This window comes from Paramormyrops kingsleyae, chromosome 12, assembly GCF_048594095.1.
Source record: "Paramormyrops kingsleyae isolate MSU_618 chromosome 12, PKINGS_0.4, whole genome shotgun sequence".
NCBI lineage: Eukaryota > Metazoa > Chordata > Actinopteri > Osteoglossiformes > Mormyridae > Paramormyrops > Paramormyrops kingsleyae.
The window spans coordinates 16,204,979-16,217,846 of NC_132808.1; the positions used below are offsets into that span (position 1 = coordinate 16,204,979).

At 37.8% G+C, this 12,868-nt stretch overlaps 1 protein-coding gene across 1 annotated transcript in view; it reads right to left on the minus strand.

Moving 5' to 3' along the window:
* Nucleotides 1–12,868, minus strand: part of si:dkey-237h12.3 (teneurin-3) — a 350,156-nt gene that overhangs the window by 197,520 nt on the left and 139,768 nt on the right. The window lies entirely within an intron of this gene.

A 12,868-nucleotide genomic window follows, 5' to 3' on the forward strand; every position in this document is an offset into this window, starting at 1 on the left:
TGAATGGTATATTTGGTTGGATTTAGTTGGATTTAGTTCACTCAAGAGTAAGCATTCTCCTAGAGAAGTGTAAAAGCAGAATACAGATACAGAAAAGTGAGACGTCCTACAAGTCTCCAATTTCACCAATCGCACAAGGGAGCGCTGAAAAATCTCATATCACCCCAGGAGGACAAACTCGGAGAAAACAGCGACCTGAGTCTGCCCCAAACCGGAGACTTGCTGCCGGTCAGCCTACCGCTGATCTTGATGTCATTCTGCCGAAACGCAGCGACTCCATGCTGTTGGAGGCTGAGAGCGCCTCTGTCTCTCCAAAGTGTGCTGCTGGTAGGATACTTTGAGGAGCGAGAGGGGGAATGTGGGTCCTTGTGGTGAAATCCATTCTCATGGTGTAGAAAACAATGTGTGAAGCTGGGTAATAATGACACTTCAAACAGGCACACTGTATGTCTCATAGGTAATACTGACAGGTGAAGAAGAGCTCCACAGCCAACGAGGGGGGTGGGGTGGGGTGGGGTGGGGTGGAGTGGGGAGGGGGGTAGTGGGGGCTGTGGAGTCTCAAGAAGATCTTATCAAAGTTCATATCATTTACCGTCGAGTTTCATCTGAAACTGCATAATATATATCATTATCACTTACTCATTTTATGGATGTCTTCAACACCTCAGGAGAAGAATATAATGATATAATGTAGAATTAATAAGTAGCTTATTGACAAAGCAGCCTTGGGTTGTATAATAAGTAAAGGGATGCTATCAAACTGAAGTCACATCACAGGTTTTATGAATGGTAATAATATAACACATAAACATAAATGTGACATTCAAGACGTGACGTGGTAACAGACGGAAAATTTTCGTAATTTCCGTTTAATACGTTATTCAGCGAAGATCTTCTGCCGGAGACTGCAGATCCTGAAATCACTGTTGTAGATGGCCAGCTCCACAACAATGACTTCTGAGGCCCCCTTAAGCTTCTCAGGCAATACACATGAGGCCTGCAGATGAAAGCTTCCCTCCCACAGCAAGGCATAGGGGTCACTGCATGTCACAGTAACATCTCCAGCTTTCCGATGCAAAGAATTCATTTGAGCGTGGATAGTTATAGCACTTTCCTCAATGTGCTGGCTTCATTCCATCATATATCTTAATTGTCTTGGCTAAAGAACATATAAAGCTAGTTCTATAAGCCAGTTTGCCAGGTGTGCCGGATAAATCAGGTGCTAACTGACAGGTATCTCACAAACCCTGCAAAACTGAGGACAGGATGGCCCTCTACTGCTATACATCATAAAGAAACATTTCACTGTACATGTACATCACCTGTATCTGCTCGAGGCTGCAGAACTTCAGAGCTCATTGCCTCGCATGCATTCATCTGTTCCCACAATCATTGCTATGTGACACATATAACACATGATTGCTAAAAGTCTGACAGGTGAAACCCCTGATGGTCAGATAGCCCTCATTGTAAAGTTAAGTCACTTTTATTTCTATGGCACATTTAGCAACAGTAAGAACTGACCAAAGTTCTTTACAATACAATTGTGAGCAGACAAAATAACAGAAAATCAAAATAAAATAACAGTAAAAAAAACATACAATATGAAAACACCAAGAAACATCAAATAATTGTGAGTAAAAATGAGTTTCAGCCTTCTCTTAAAACACAGTAAACTAGAAGAAGATCTAATGTGCAATGAAAGACTGTAGCTTGGGGCCAGCTATAGAAAAGGCTTGGTCACCTGTTGTTTAGTGTTTCTTCCTTGGAACATCTAAAAACAATTTGTCAGAGGGTCTCAGTGACCTAGGGGTGACATAAACAGTAAGGAGGTCTGAGATATATTCAGTGCCTTAAAAACAAATAATAAAATCCTGAAATCAATTCTGTATTTGACAAGTAACCAGTGGAGCGCAGCTAAGACTGGTGTAATATGCTCATATTTTTCAGACCCAGTTAAAAGATGAGCTGCAGCATTCTGGACCACCTGGAGTCTGGATAACAAGGTCTCGCTAAACCCGGTATAAAGTGCATTACATAATCTAGCCTGGTCAATATAACAGCAGGAACCACTTTTTAAAAGTCCAACGGAGACATCAAGTTCCACACTTTTGAGATCATTCTTAACTGATAAAACAAGGCAATATTAACAGAACTGATCTGTTTATAAACAATGGTCAAACAGAACCACAAGTTTCGTAACAAAAGGTTTACAGTAGGGAGCAAGTGAACCAAAATGGCTGCATTCCACTATGGAATCAAATGGAGTAAAATAATAGCATCAGTCTTATCTTCATTTCACTAAAGAAAACTGGATGCTAACCAAGTTTTGATGTCTCTTTGGTAATCACAGACTGGCTAAAGACTATAATTGCTGACAGATTGCAGAAACATGTAAAACTGAGCATCATCAGCATAACAATGATATGAGCGACCACACTTCTATATTATGGAGCTGAAAGGTAACGTTCACAGACAAAAAAGGAGGGGGCCCAAAACTGACCCTTGTGGAACTCCATAGGAGAGTGCTATCGTCGGTGTAACTTCATTCAGCAGCTCCTGTTTGACAGATAACACACAAACCACTGCAATTCTATGCTGCTTATAGCAGTATAATATTTCAGATGTTCCAAATGCACTTTATGATCCACAGTACTGAATGCAGCACTCAGACCTAGAGGAATTAGAACAGAAAGGCCTTTGGAATTGGATGTTAATTCCCTTGGTCACTGCTCCCCCCGGTTGCCAGGTAATGTGTGTTTGACTGTGATACTATATGTGCATATTCCATGATATTTGTATAAAAATAAAAAAATAAAAATCCCAACCTGAAACCTCCCTAGAAACCTCCACTAGATCCCAGTGTCACTGTCCTGTCTGGCTTTAGTACCTTAACAAAGCTTGCACATTAATCTTTTTCAAAGCATGCATTTGCACCTACTTTTGCTCCTGATAAGAAAGCCTTTTCTGTGCTTCTCCATGCTCTCATCACCTCTGGGACCCCATGATACACTCCTCATGAAAAGTTATCAGCTTCTGCGGCCTTCGTTGCCGCACGTCTGCTATACATGCTCTAATAATAACTCTGCGTATGAAATCACTGACCTCTTTAAGCAGTGTTCAAGTTGCAGCCCACTTACTGTATAAAACATAAGGGCAGGATCGTGACTGTGGTTTTCATTTCACTCACATGGTCGCATATATGTGAAGCATATATGTAGCGTTTCTGGGTACTTTGTACCTGAAATTCATTTAAATGTTTACCTTAAAGAAACTCGACCATTCGGTTTGAATAAAACATTTGAATTAAGGATGTATATTCCCTTCGGGCCGTTTTTATTATGCCATATTTATTGAGCGGGATTTCACTATGGATTTGATGCTGGGCGGATTATGCATATGGACAGAAAGGAGGGGAAACCTAACTTTTAAGACATGCCCTTCCAAATAACACCAGGTTTTTAATACACTGCCAATGAGACACTGGATTCTGTTCAATATAAATGCAAAGTGAAATGAAACAGCACCACCAGATCTGTGGAAGCAGATGCAGGAAAGCGACCGGCCCTTTAATAAACGCCTTCTTCTTCTGTGAAGTGTACTATCGAGTAAGGTTTCTAAGGTTCTTGTACAGCTATTTATTGATATATTCACGTCCCGCCCAAAGGGCAAAGATCTGCATCAAGAGGTAGTTTTGCGAGTCATGAGTTATTGAGGAAAATATGGAAGGTGCACAAATATATGTATGAAAAAATGAGCACCTAGACCATGTTGTTGACAAAACATACCATGACTGGAGCAAGTATGTTCTTAGATTTGCATTGTCTTGCTTCATGTATATCCATGCAACTTCCAGCTTTCTATCTAATCCAGGGTTACAGAGATGCTGCAGGCTAACCCAGAAAGAACAGGCTTCGAGGCTTGGGAAGAGTCTATCACAGGGCACAAGCTTTCACACACAAACGCTATAGGCTATTTAGGAATGCCAGTTTGGCGCATGTTTTTGGGCTGCGGGAAAAATTTGCACCCTGAGGAAACGTGCACATGGGGAAAACATGCAATCTTTGGAGCGAGGGTGGGATTCAACTCAAAATATGTTTGCTATTTTAGTTTTATATATATATAAAACAATTATATTTATGAATAGACCAGTACCAAAAATGTGATTTTTTAATTTAGGTATGCTAAAATTGAACAGCAGAAGTCTGGAGGGAATATTTTTGTATGAAATATTGACAATTTTACATCTATTTCATTTTTGAAATTTTGCATATTACAGCAATATTTCAAAAGGGCTGTATGAATACAATGAAAACAGATCTTAAATGTTTGAAAATTAAGAGGGGAGTAAAAAATATATATTTATCAATACCCTTCGGACCTAAGAGTCTTCCTAACTTGAAGGTTATTTAAGACAACTCAACACCTCTCCCGACCAATTAGGAACTGCTACCAGATGGCTGCTTTAATGAGATAGAGGCAACGAGCTTGAACCTTTCACGAGAGACGGAACATTCCGGAAGTGCTGGACAACACCAAGTTGGTTTGAGGGAACCAGGATGACTGGAAGGAGGGTGCTTTGGTGACAGATTGTTATGCTAATGATAACGATACAGTCACGCATGTAGGTCTGCAGCAGTATCACCAAAAAGACGTTGATTAAATGTGACAGTTATTAAGGCCATAAAGCCAGTGAGGCCACGATATGTCGTGCGTGCAGTCAGCGCTAAAGGACGCTTTCGAGCATGACATGCCGCAGAGCGTTGGCACATGTGTAGCTGGGGCTATATTTCTGATATACTGCAGTGCAGAGAGCCCCATCGCCACTGCCTTTATACAGTGCTTAACAGGTCTGTAGGCAGAAATAAATTTGGGGGGATGTCAGACAACTATAGGTTTTCTGGGGGGTTTGCTACCTGATTATGTTCCTGATCAGTAGAGCATATATATATATATATATATATATACTGTATATATATATATATATACATACACACACACACACACACACACACACACAGATCTCTACTGGGAAAACTCTAATCCCAACATGATGACCTTAACCGCTACCCAGCCCTAACCTTAACCATAACTAACCAAACAAAATAAGAAACTTTTGGCATTTTTAGGTTTTTGTTGTATTCACAGACCTTTGTGGGGCAAAGACTGGTGTAATATATACATACATAGGGGGTTCAAACCTTTATTGTACTATGTGGCTACTTGCCTGCCGCTTTACACACATCCGATACAATAACACAGTATCAATACAATATTTTATATCATTTATTTCTAATAGAAAATGGCAACGGCACCAACAGGAGATTAGTGTAACTAGCTAACACAAATCAGAGGTACACCGGTTGACTATCTATGACCAGTACCACCTATGTCATTCACTGGATTTAATAATTAAAATCTGGGAATGAAGTGCTGAGACTGTGACTAAGATACTACCAGAACCAGTTCTTAAAAAGGTCGTTAAGAACACTCAAGCCTTCACTCAGCACTCCTCGTCCACTCTGTCTCCATTGCTCCCTCTTTTTTCCCAGGTTGTTTTGCCCTAATGGCTAGTTCACAACTGACAGGTACAAACCCTTCAGCACACACTCAGCATACAAACACGCGCCAGTCACTCTGAAAGCTTTTAGCTACAAAATTTACGTCCATATCTTTAAATGTGCAGAAATAAAAAGAAAAGTCAGTGGTCAAATAAGGCTTTATAGACTGCATGCACATTTGTATTTCAAGACTTATAGTTCAATTAAACAAGCAGTAGTCACCCCCGTGCAAATATTGCATTAATTTAACACTGCGGGTGATATTTGAAGTTTTATATTAGGAATTCTTTTAATTGCACTTTTGCACTCAAAGGTAAAGACACAGAAATGCAGGGCTAATTGATTTTTGGTGAGCTTTTAGCTTCTGCAGAGAACCCCAGTAGACATCATTTTCCTTGCCTACACATTCATTTCAGATCATCTTTGCACCATATTCTACATGCAGCATTACTTCATTGGCTTATATTCTGCCTGTGTGTGGAATGATGTGATTGGCTCTAAGGCTTGCATGGTCTGTACAGCTGGAAGATTAAACTAACCAATCAGTGAACAGGAAGGGAAATATCAATTTTATTATGAATTTTGCTCAGCACCAGTTTCTTTCTGTAATGTGAGATATGTCCAGTCAGGAAAATATGAGAATATTCTGTAAATGTAGCCAAAGGTAAAGGAGGTTGTTACGCAGTGATTATGCAGAGTGACTAACTTTATTTGTTTAATGTACTGGTCAAAATACGTATAATTAAGAATAAGAATCACCAAAGTAAGGTAGTGATAATAACATGAATAAAGACCTTGTATTGAAATGATTTGAGTAAATAAATATTTATATGTACCACAGAAAAATATCATTGCGTTTTGTAATACTATATTACTGGACATTGTCTCTTCTAAGAAATTGTGCCAAATACTATGATAACCTGAAGTCATATCAGGTGAAAAGTCATAGCAACTCAAAACAATGTACTGACACTAGCACCGGATCAACATAAAAAAAATCTGTCGGGAATAACAATTTCAGGGAGCCAGAAATTCTAAACCAATAATATCAGATGGAAAATTTTATATGGTCAAAAACTAAACAGACACAAATAATTTTAAACAGTGCTTTACCGACTGATATTATTCTGTCAATTTGACAAACTCAAACGTACATCAGAAAGTCACTTAACTTTAAAAAACAAGCAAATAACATACATTTTTGGTTCCAAGTTTGTCATATGACACAATATGTCCATCTCCAAGCAGTCACTATCAACTCTTCTATGCTGTGTATTACTAGTGTATGATTATGGACTGATAATGGTTTGTCTAATAATTTAGACAATGCATTTTTGGCCCTATTGATAAGATAAAACATCATTTATTACTCACCCCAGACCCCGTTCAGTGTGTGAAAGGTACAGAGTTTATGCGCAGAAGTTGGATTTTGGTTGTTATTTTAGTAACATCCTTGTCCATTTTCTCAGCGTTTTCTCCAGTGAGAGACCCCTTTTCTCATCATAAATAACCATCATTGTTGCTTTTCCTGCGGGTTTTCCACCAACGCTAATAAATTTGTGGAACCTTAAAACTGACCCATTGTATCAGCAAACCAATATATTGGTTGATTCCTAACTGAGGACTGATAAATCAACTTAAGCGAATCTTTTAAGTGTTGGCCACCTGCACCATTTGAGGTTTATCGCTTGGCATTTGTCAGATATCATCATCATGCCTAAAGCATTTTGGAAAAGAGTTATTATGTATTAATATGAGTAACATTATGTACACTTTTGGGTTTGCTCTTCAAGAGGGAAGGTAAAAGAGGGGGAGTGAGGGAGAATAAAATGTTACTGCGGCTCAGGGTCATACAGAACAAATGAGAGATGCAGAAACAAGCAAGACACCACAGTAAAATCCCATCAAAATGCTAGTCTGCAGCTCTGTGAACACGAAAGAGGGAAACAGATTATCGTCCATCTTTTATGAATGACGCTGTTTATGAATACACCTGTGTACTTCTACACTGGTATTTTACTTTTTTACTTTAAGCTTGCTAACAATGAACAGTAGAAGTCATTCTGAAGAAATCATTTTCAAGAAGGAGGGAATACTTTTGGATAAATGACAATGAACATATAATAATTCAACATGTATTTGAAGAATATAATAATAATAAAAAAACATAACTTGCACAAACTGGAACTATTCAAATAGAAACGGCCTTAAAATATGTTGAGTATTTGAGTATTACAGTACCTATTAAGCATGCTAATTGAAAAGGAACTGAGTTGAGTACCGAGAAGCATCTAGGAGACAGTTAAGTAAAGCTCATTGTTTAAAGATCTAAATCTGGCTTTCAGTTTGGCCCTACAGTCCAACATCTATAAACCTCATATAACAAATAAGCAATTTCTTTCAGCCCCATAATTGCATTTTATATCAGCTGAACTCATTCATTTGGTAATGCAGCAGCATTTTTTTATATTCATTAAAAAGTTAATTGTAATATTAATGAATAATTAATATAGACAACGTTTCTTTTTTAATATATGCAATGCAAGTTAATTGGAGAGGTCTGCGATGCTGATGAGTTCAGTCCTTTCGATTTGGCACTTTGGAAAGCCATAATATATTACATATTTTGAATAAATGTGCAAATTAAATGCAAATTGATGGAATAAATGTAAAAAAACACTTGTTTTCCCCATTTAATCTACAGGTAAAAATAAAATTTGTCATTAACAGCCATTACTCACTAGTTCAGAACCTACTGCCATCACAGGGAATCCATTGTATTCATTGTATTTTACTTAGTTTCTCTAAAATATTGTAGAACTTCACTGCTGAAAAAAAAAAATTCTTTTACGAATCTTTAACATTAAAAATTTAGATATGTTTGGGCTATTCATTTTTTTTTTTTTTTTTGTTTAAGGCAATTCCCTCAAGATTATATCTGTCTAAAATACAACCTGGGATTAAGTGTTTTGAACCCTCCACTGAAACCATGCACTGTCACTGACTTGCTGCATTATACATTAGATCTTATTCCACAGTATTTCATAGCCTTAAGACAAACCAGGCTGGGTTCAACTCATCGAAAAATAACTGGTAAAACCATAATGTCTGTCAACATGCAGCATGTGAGGTCCAACCAGGGTTAATCACATATGCGATGAATCAATGCACATACGTAGTGAATAAAAATCCATCAATATGGAATCATTTAGATGGACAGCAGAACCATCCAAAAGCAAATAATGCAGCTTGGATTCAGAAAGAGAAGAAATATCTGAAATATGACCTTTACTCCTGACTCTATACACACTCAAACATGCATTCCTACGTGTGTCTTTGGTTATTACGGCTGTTTTCCGTATCTTCCGAAAAACTGTCTTTAGCGTCTGACATGGAAATGCATGTTACAGAACCACCAAGATAAAAAGGATCTGAATATTTTGTTACATACCGAATGTCCCAGCATCTTTACTACATCTGATGCAGGATTCAATCTTATAACAATCTTTATAACATTAATGTCTTCTCCAGTAACTAGTAATTTCATTCCTTCTTCAACAAATCAAAACACAAATCACCATAGCCAAGATAAAAGACTAATGTGGTATTTACTTCTATTTCAAATTACATTTCAAAATATGGCACTGACTGTGAAAAGTAGGATCTTAACTAAAATTAACCCTTAAAAAGATATGTTTCCAGAATACATTAGTGTGCATTCAAATGATTAGTAAATTATGTTGCATCATTTTCTTCAAGGACATTGGAAAGTGTAACATATTTGAATACTATTAACTATGTTTGGTATATAATAATTCAGCAAAATGTCATCAGTAAAAAAGAAGTGAATACGAACACATTTGTTGTAAAATACATGTTTTCCCACTTTTCATAACATTTTGCTGTTAATTACATCACGTAATGCAATTTCGAAGTGGTCAACAAAAGTTGTGTCTACAAATACATTTTGAAAATAATTTAGGGTAATTGGATTGGGGATTTATTATGAGACATCTGTCTAAGTTTCAGATGATATAATCATGTAATTGCACATATGGTGCACCTTGCTGTAATATGAATTACTGAAGTTACTGGCCACTGTGTTCTGCCAAAGTGACAAAAGAGTGTCACACTAAATGCATCAATGACAATGATAACTCCATCTGTAGGTAAGGTAGCTGATTATTTCAGCAGCAGCATTTAAATAATGTAAACATGGGATAATTCACTGCATTACATTTTGACCTAACAAGACACATGCATACTGTATAAATATACGTAATATGTTAACCTTTTTGATGCTAATAAGCACAGTATTGTATATGGAATAAGAAATCTACCTGCAAAACTTCATGGAAATGAAGCCTGGTTTGTAACTCTGCAGCTACTGTGTCTTCACTAGGGTTCCTTTTAGGTAGAATAATCAAAATCATAGCTTCAATCTAAAACAAATTAAAACAAACTCAGTTCTAAAAACATGCATCGTTCATTTAGAACTTCAGACAAAAAAGAAATAAAATAGAAAAGATGTTAGGAAACAAACAAACAAATTGACACTGTCTATCACAAGCCAATGACTGTGGGTATACAAGAAGCATTTTGTATTTTAGTTATGAATTGTTCAGTATATATATTATATAAAGGGTTCTTTAAGGATTAGGGCAGCCTTTGGGATTGTATTACCCCCCCCCCCCCCACCACCACCACCATATTCCATAAGTATAAAGAAAATTAACTAAAGCTTAAATTTTATTTATTACGAGTGGGAAAATATGTATGAAATAAGTTGATAGTCTTAACACAATGGCCTTTGCAGGTTTCACTATGAAAGCCATGCCATTAATTACAAAAGTGTTGGCCGTTTAATCCCAGCAGAGAAAGGGGCTGGAGGTAGCTTCTCTTTCTGGGAGAGACAAAGTCGGACAATAGCATAACAGATCAGGAACAGCGGTCAGAGCCTGCGCCCCAGGCTCAGCGGGGAACCTGGCGCTGGTCGCTCTCCGTCATCTTTTAATCCCCTTCCTGAATTTCCCCCACATTCCGACCTCATGCTGGGATGAAGTTATCACAGAAGACAGCTTCGCTCTCACCGACGAGTCCAGTCCGGGATCTGCATTATCCCCAGCAGATCAAAACATGGCTTTCATCAAATAATTTTATCTGCATAAAAGATGTGCAATTGCCCAGTAATTTCTCCCAAAACCCCACATTCATTCTAGTGCATAAGGAGAAAATTAATGAAACCCCCTTTTTTTGCATTGAAGTTCAAAATCCAGATGCATATGTATATGCTTTTGAAAAATGCTCCTTGCATAGAGGCTATTCAAGTATTTTCCACACTCAGTCTCAGACCTGGATGATCCATAATATTCATATGCATTATATCTGTTCTGAGACTGAAAAATGGTGCACAGCTGTGTTTTTTTTCTTTTCTTTTTTTTTTTTGCCATTTAAGGTAGAAAACCTCAAAGCGGAATTTTAAGAACTGAACCCCGGAACTGCACTTCCAGTCCAGTACAGGATTTGTTTAAAAGCTTTACCTGGCTGTTTTTCCCATTGGTACGTGTTTGCCCGCCTGCAGGTGCTGAAGAGTGCATTCCTATGTCGCAGTCATGCTTTTGACTTGCGAAGCTCCACTGTTGGGTTGAATGAATGTCACTGTTGAGGTGTGACTAAGGACACTCGGATGTTTAACACAAACACCAACGTTTCCGTCGCTGTGACCTTAAGTCCGCAGTGGTGGGTTTTCCTGCGTGCACTGAGTTTTAGGTGATTGCCTGTTATTTTAGAGTGTTTTTTTCTCCTAGGAATGAGAGATTAAAAAATCTAAAAAATTTAAAAATCGGAAATTGTGTCCATGTGTAAAAATAATTTGTTTTCTATTCTAACTCAGATCAAAAGTACAACATAATATAGAATATTAAATAATTATCTTATGAAAACACCTCAACTAATTATAATCATTATCTCAAATTATGACTTAATAGGAGAGATTAAAGTGCTCTAGAACTAACATCACCATCAATAAGAACTACCATCAGTAAAAATAAAACAAATGGGAAATATATATATAAATGGTCCTTGTTCAGATTGCTAGGTTTGGAAGTAATACGATGTACAATAAGAAGAAATGAGAAAATGTAAAAGAAAATGTTTGTAGCTGCATTCTAACAATATAATGTCATGCTTGAGCAAAGATAATCTTACAATCAAGGAAACAACACCTGCCATTATTTACCCCCTACTTCCCCCCAGTGGACAGCTAATTAATATCGATGGGAAATTTATTTGAGATAATTAACTAGCCCTGTGAACACAGCCAAAACTCATGAAACACTGTATGTTCATAACCCTACGTTTAGCCGTTGATAGCTTCTTGAATTAAACATCCTTTTCAATAAACGTGTCTGTCGATTGATACAACCAACATTTAAATTCATCCATCCATCCATCCATCCATCCATCGTCCAACTGTGGGGACACAGTGAATCACCAGAAGTCCACAGGGCATAAGGCAGGGTAACACCCTGATGTCATACTGTGTGACAGTGAAATGCTGAAATATTTCATGAGAATGTGTAAAAGGAGTCTTAAGGACTCTTTATGAAGTTGTTGCAAGCTTGCAGTTATGTTTCAAAGATATGTTATACAAACGCTTCAGCTGACATTTCTTGTTAACCCAGCCACTGATGAAAGCCGGCATTCTGTAACTTAACATACCTTACATTCAATATCACATCTGCATTTACTTTTGGTTTTGTTGGTACAGTGCGTGTGTGTATGTGGTGGCGGGGTGGGGGGGGGGTGGGTGTAAGTCTTGGGGTGAGGTGAAGAACGCTGCTAGGACAGAGCTGAAAAAAGGCTTTCTGGAGAACTCCAAGCCAAGGCATAGTGAATAATGTCACAGGAGGGGACAGGATACTCCAGACCTTGACTGTATACAGCAGGACTATTCAAATCACGGTCCTCAAGGTGCGAGCACTGCTGATTATCCAGCATTCATTTACCTGTGAGCCAGATGTGAAGCCTTTGGCCAATCAGGATCATTAATTAGTAAACTAACTATCCGGGAGAACTGAAAACAAGGCCTGGATTTGGAATTGAGGTGCAGATTTGAAGGGCCCTGGTATACAGTGACCCCTTCACATTTGCACATCTGACATTTGCAGTTTCAGTTGTTAGCAAGTTGGCAGTGAACAATTCAACAGAAATATTTTTGGAGCTTATCGAAATATCATAAAAACTGCAGATGATATATAAGCCAAAAATAACACTGAAAATGATTCGGATCACATAATATAGATATA